Genomic DNA, 6,864 nt, shown 5'->3' with positions numbered 1-6,864 from the left:
TCGTACGCATGTTAAAACACACTTGCTGGGTATGTGGCCTCACAACAAGAGCAAACTCCTTGGGAGGAGGGGAATTGGATATATACCTTGTGTAAACATGAACAAAAAAAATGACGCTTGGAACAGAAAACGGCTCAAAACCTAAGCGAGGATTATCTTGAAGAAATGAATAGGGGCCAAGTATGACTGCCTCTTGTACTGCCTGTATCTGGCTCAAGAGCTGTCAGCCTTAGTTGTTGCCTGCAGGGCCCGGATGGAGTGCAAGGAGTACGATGAGGGCGGGGGGGCCTCCAAGCTCACCAAACTGGTCTCTTAGACTTTCTCCCTCTTCTGGCGTCCCAGGTTTGAGACAGTTGCTCATTGAAGTCAAGTATGAAATCTGGTGGTTGACCCGTGAAGAATGTTTAGATGAGGCTTCACTGACTTTACACAACTCCACAAAGTCATTGTCACCAGAGCAAAGACATTTAGACGTACAAGCTTGCAGTCTGACTGCTCTCCATCAGGAATTTCAAGGTTGTCTAGTTTGCTTCGCAGATTCCACGTCTGGTTTTGTTACAAATGTTGCTTCTGAAAAAGACTTTCCTCCCTTCGTGACTACTTATTCAGCTGCACTCAGAAGAAGTAATGGGAGTCTTGTTGGTAGCCCAGCAGAGGTGAGGGCCTGTGAAATGAGCTTATCTGACCCCTGATAAGAACAGGATACCCTGAGGAATGGTCTAAATTCAATACACATGACTCTGTCTTTATCTGAGAGGATGTGGGTGTTTGAAAAGTGGCTACATGTAGCACTGCGGTTAGGTTTGGTCTATCTACACCAGTCCAATAGATGACAATTGGGCATTGGGCGACCAGCAAGGGTATGCTACAGTGTCATAATTTGTGGTTCTGAATCTCCAATGTCATTAAAAGAGCAATTACATACCACAACCTCAGCCCCTAAATCATCTGGACAGGTCTTGCCACACGGGAAGCCGTCTTATTATTTCTGGAAGCGGCACAAAGGTTTATTGAGCTCATGTTTGGTGACGGCGTACAACAAAGAGAGAGTTTGTGTGTATTCGTGCCAGACTATGGCAGTTTGGATCGTAACAGTCTGCATGCAAAAACAATCCAACACATACTCATAATGTTTGGATCTAAACACGACGTGTCTGGTGTTTTGCATTTGGACCTGCACGAATTAGGATTCTGTTGTTGCACCTTTTCACAACCCCTTAATCATCGTCTGTTTGATCAACTGTGTCCCCCACCCCCACCCATTAAAGCACTCGACATTTAGATTAATTGCTCGAGTAATTTCATTATTGTGGAGTTACAGCACACCTTTGCAGCCGCCATTGGTGCTGGAATGAAATGGGATTACAGCAGCGCTTAATGCGGAAAGCCTTGCTTTATCAAGCTGAAAAAGTGAACCAGCCTTAAGCTGCTTCAGAAAGGGAAATCAAAGCTAGCGTGATCAGAAGGATTCACTCATTGAGCTTCAGATAGGAGAACATTTCCAGCAATGGAATGACACGGCTCAGGGAGATATCACCGTTTCATTCAGTCACAGCCCACAAATGCTGTCGTTTTCAGACTCCTCGATCTTCTTATCGTCTACAAACATGGCTGTCGAGTCACTTGGCTGGTCGCACCAACAGTTGTCCACCACTGTAGTCCAGAGTAAAATATCTCAATGACCATGTGTTTCATTTTCTTTTATTATTGTTATTGTTATTATTATCATCAGACTTATTATTATTCCAATGGATGAATCCTACTAACTTTACGTTTAACCTTTGTGGTTTTTGATGAAACGCTTTCACATCTTTGTTAGATTACCATTTTCATTGTACTCCTGTTCACATCATGTTCACAGCTCAGAATGATTATAATTATAATTTTTAATGGTTGTTATATTTGTGTGATAAACCTCACTAGATCCAAAATAGAAATGTCTGTGTTAGAACATTCATAGTTATAGTAAATGAATTGCTTCTTATACAATGCTTTTCTACTCTATCTGAGCACCTAATGCGCTTTTATACTTGTCTCATTCACACAAGCACTTTTTTTCTATGATATTTCTACGTAAGTGCTTTTCTATCTAACATTTATATACATTGGAGCAACTTGGAGTTAATATCTGCTCAGTTAACAGGTTAACATTGCTCAGTCTGCATGTAGTCTAATTGTAATGTTGAACCATCAACATTACAATTAGTAGATGACCTGCTCTACAGCTACCCCACCAAATCAGGAACTGTCTGTGGAGACACTGAACTTTGATGGTTAACATTGCAAGCTAGCATCAGCCTATCTACATTTCTGTTCTGTGTTCACACTCTGTAAATGTGTTAGCATGCTGACATTAGCATTTGCCAGGCTATTGTCCTACTTTATATGGCTATGATCCATCGACTGTATATGAAAGGATTTATTCACCTTTCTGTCACACATTGCTTTGGACTGCATTTTGAAGCCCCAGTGTGTTTTTGCTCCAGCTAAGATGACTTTCTGGAGCTATAAGTCACCATATATAGGCATGGAGTCCCAAGTCATTCAGCTAATGCTAGCACACTTGGTTAGCTTGCCACTGGTGCAGCTCTAACTTTATACCTTAACACAAAACTTCAAAAAACCTCTGGCTTATAGAAAGATAATTAATAACTATAATAAAACTATACACAGAGACCAAGACCGTTTTTGGTATCAGTCTGCAAACGTGTTTTGTTTTGGGTTTTATTCTGATAATTTTTATCATAGGCGCGTTCACATACTGACTTGCTTTTAGAGCCAGCCTGAAGTGGCCGGACCAGGAACTGCAGTTTTTTGGTACTTCAGGTTTTCAACAATGGCATTTGCCAAGTAGTAAAAGTAGAGAGCTGTTCGGCCGTATCACCTTTGGACATGTTCTTTTAAATATGTTTTGTGTGTGTGTGTTAAACTATTTTCTAGTGCATTTAAAGTCAGAATTAATTGATCAATTTGAGCTAGTGTGCAAACACTGAACTAATAAAAGTTTTGTTGAATGTTATAGGCTGGAAATAGTTGCAATAGTTTGGGAGGAAAAAAAAACCCCTAATCAAAACAAACGCAAAAGAAGAGCCACGAATAGTTTCAGTTTCAGTCTGGTTAAACCTCTCTTAAGACTAAATCTGACACACAAACATCCAGTCACTTCTGGCAGGGATACACTTACACACTGTTTTACACTGTCTTTATTGGGAGGAATTCTCAGCCAGCTTCTACTTAACAAACAGCTTCATTTCTTGCAAACAGTAGCAGGGCAAAGAAATCATAGTAACACCAAGCTGACAGTTTCCTCCTGAATGCTGCTCTGGGGCTCTGGTGTTATCAGCTTAAGTCACATCACATAAATCAAAGCACCTTCTAGTGGCACAGACGATTCCTGCTCTGCAGCCAGCACATCTGACTCGTAAGCCTGGGCCCGACTTGGGCATCACTGGTGCAGATTGCAGCTGTTGCTGATGGTCCTGAGTGTAAACATGCATATAGTAAGAATACACACAGACAGTCTGAGCTGCAGAGACGGTTGTTTTTGGGATACACACTGAGCTCACCCTCTGGCTGCTGTCGATGCCTGTGTGATTGATTGTCTTTCCTGTTTAGCTGTGTGTCGTAAGAGCAGCAGTTTGTGAATGAATCACACACGCTCACGCTTCACATTTGCCATGCTGTATGTATGGGTGATGTTTAAGCTCACAATTATGCCTGACTGTGTTTATTTTTTGCCAAACTTGTGAAACAGCAGTATATTTTATATACTGTGCAGGCTGGCGGGAAGCATGTGGATGCATGGCACAAGCTCTGTCGTTTGCAGTCTGTGTTTTGTGGGTCACACACACACTTACTACGTCTTGTACAGCTTCTTTCGGTAAACACTAACTTCCCTTAAAAATAAGGTTGCGTGTTTTACAAAACACACAGACCGTTCAAGAGCAGGAGTGTTACTGTCACAGGCAAACTTTGGTACGCCCACGCTCGCAGAGGCCAGTGCGCATTTAACGCTCGATAATTATCATTCACGCTGTAACCTTTGGCCTCAATGTCATCCCGAATGACAAATGAAGAAGGAACATAGACGAGAAGTGCTCATTACTGTACGTCTGGGCTTACTCATCTGGGTTACGTCCACCCAAAGGTGCTTCAGACTGTCTGTGTTTTTATGCTTTTTGCTTGCAGTGGAAACAGAGATGGCCTGAGTATTTAGATTACAATAACAAAGCAAAAGTATGACGTAAGGTCTGTTACCAACAGGTTTTTTTTTTCTCCTTTTTAATAAAATAAGTCAAATTAATTGTCAGGACATATACTGTACTTAACACACAAATAGTCACACAATTTTTCTTACATATTACTACTTTTAAAGACTATGTACAGAAAGCCAGTTGTTACCCAGTGATGTTAACCCAAGTTGAGTCACTGCTCAATCCCACAACATTTCAGTAGGATTCAAATGTGGCTTTGATCAGGCTGCCTCAGAATTACTTGTTTGCTGTTAGCTGTTGTGCTTTGGGTCGTTACACTCTTGTAAGGTGTGGTTTTACACGAATGGGCTTAAATTATCTTGAAGAACTCCTTGATATGTCAGCTTCTAACGTTTTCACCGACAAAACCCGGGTTATTCTTCTGTGCCGACCATGTCTACTGTTACTGCCGCCATACAACTCGACCCGTGATTCCAAATAAAAGCATTGTCTTTGCCTGTTGTAACTGTGAATCTATTTGTCTTTGTTTTCCGTTTAAACTTTCACCTGTAATTCCTTTAATGTACACTCAACAAAAATATAAACGCAACACCTTTGTTACTGCTCCCATTCCCCATGGGATGGACGTAGAGACCTAAAATTCATTCCAGATACACAATATAACCATCCCTCCCAAACAGTGGTCACAAATCAGTCCAAATGTGTGGTAGTGGCCACATCTGCTATATTGAGATAATCCATCCCACCTCACAGGTGTGCCACATCAGGATGCTGATCTGACATCATGAGTAGTGCACAGGTGTACCTCAGACTGCCCACAACAAAAGGCCACCCTGGAATGTGCAGTTTTGTCTCACAGCAAAATGCCACAGATGCCACAAGCAATGAGGGAGCGTGCAATTGGCATGCTGACAGCAGGAATGTCAACCAGATCTGTCGCCCGTGCATTGAATGTTCATTTCTCAACCATAAGCCGTCTCCACAGGCATTTCAGAGAATATGGCAGCACATCCAACCGGCCTCACAACCGCAGACCTTGTGTAACCACACCAGCCCAGGACCTCCACATCCAGCAGGTTCACCTCCAAGATCGTCTGAGACCAGCCACCCAGACAGCTGCTGGAACAATTGGTTTGCACAACCAAACAATTTCTGCACAAACTGTCAGAAACCGTCTCAGGGACGCTCAACTGCATGCCCGTCGTCCTCATCAGGGTCTTGACCTGACTCCAGCTCGTCGCCGTAACAGACTTGTGTGGGCAAATGCTCACATTCGATGGCGTCTGGGACGTTGGAGAGGTGTGCGCTTCACGGATGAATCATGGTTCACATTGTTCAGGGCAGATGGCAGCTGAGAATGTCCCAGTTCTTGCATGGCCAGCATAGTCACCGGACATGTCACCCATTGAGCATGTTCGGGATGTGCTTGACCGGCGTATACGACAGCGTGTACCAGTTCCCACGAATATCCAACAACCTCGCACAGCCATTGAAGTGGAGTGGACCAACATTCCACAGGCCACAATTGACAATCTGATAGACTCCATGCAACGATGTGTTGCACTGCATGAGGCAAATGGTGGTCACACCAGATACTGACCGGTTCTGGGTCCCCAGACCCCCAATAGCGCAAAAAACTGCACATTCCAGGGTGGCCTTTTGTTGTGGGCAGTCTGAGGTACACCTGTGCACTACTCATGATGTCAGATCAGCATCCTGATGTGGCACACCTGTGAGGTGGGATGGATTATCTCAATATAGCAGATGTGGCCACTACCACACATTTGGACTGATTTGTGACCACTGTTTGGGAGGGATGGTTATATTGTGTATCTGGAATGAATTTTAGGTCTCTACGTCCATCCCATGGGGAATGGGAGCAGTAACAAAGGTGTTGCGTTTATATTTTTGTTGAGTGTAGATCAGATTTTCACTCTTTCTTATGAAGATTTAAGGATTTTGACACCAACAGCTACAGGTGTTACCTTCAATTGTGGCATCTTTGCACATTTCCTTTGCATCAAACTATCTACTGAACAAAATGGACATAATTTCAAGTCAACTCAGGGTTTATTTAACATAATCTGGAGATACTGAAAGTACCTTTCGTCTGCAGGTTTGGGATCTTGGTCACAACACACACTTCATTAGCAGAACGAAAAGGGCAGCTTCCGTCTGTCTGGAATTTCAAGGATATTAATGTTTTGGTTTCGTTTCGACTGAGCTGCTCTGTAAGACAATAAAGTGTCAGTGTGTCCTAAAGTGTCAATGTGTCCTTATCTTGAATATGTCACCTTTATTATTAATTCTGTTTTAAAGAGAATCAACTGCTTGTCTGCTCAAATGTTGGAGTTTCCATGAGATGTAGGGGTCAGAGATAATCATTTTTCTTTCCTGATGCTCCTATTGGAGATGACCATGAAAAATGGCTTCATCATTAAAGGGGAGTTTAAAAAATAAGTGATAAGAATATTAACTTTAGACACTGATTGCCTCCCCTTCTTCACTGTTGCAAGGGAGGTTGGTTTAGCAGTGCTGATATGGCATTAGAGTTGCATTTAGGTCTAATCCTCAAAGTGACAGGCAAGGCAGTCACTCCTCGCCCTCTCTGAGATCTCTCCACTCACACCTGCAAAGATGCCCGAGAAAA

This window comes from Astatotilapia calliptera, chromosome 12 (assembly GCF_900246225.1).
Source record: "Astatotilapia calliptera chromosome 12, fAstCal1.2, whole genome shotgun sequence".
In the NCBI taxonomy this organism is placed as follows: domain Eukaryota; kingdom Metazoa; phylum Chordata; class Actinopteri; order Cichliformes; family Cichlidae; genus Astatotilapia; species Astatotilapia calliptera.
This window is presented reverse-complemented; position numbering follows the sequence as displayed.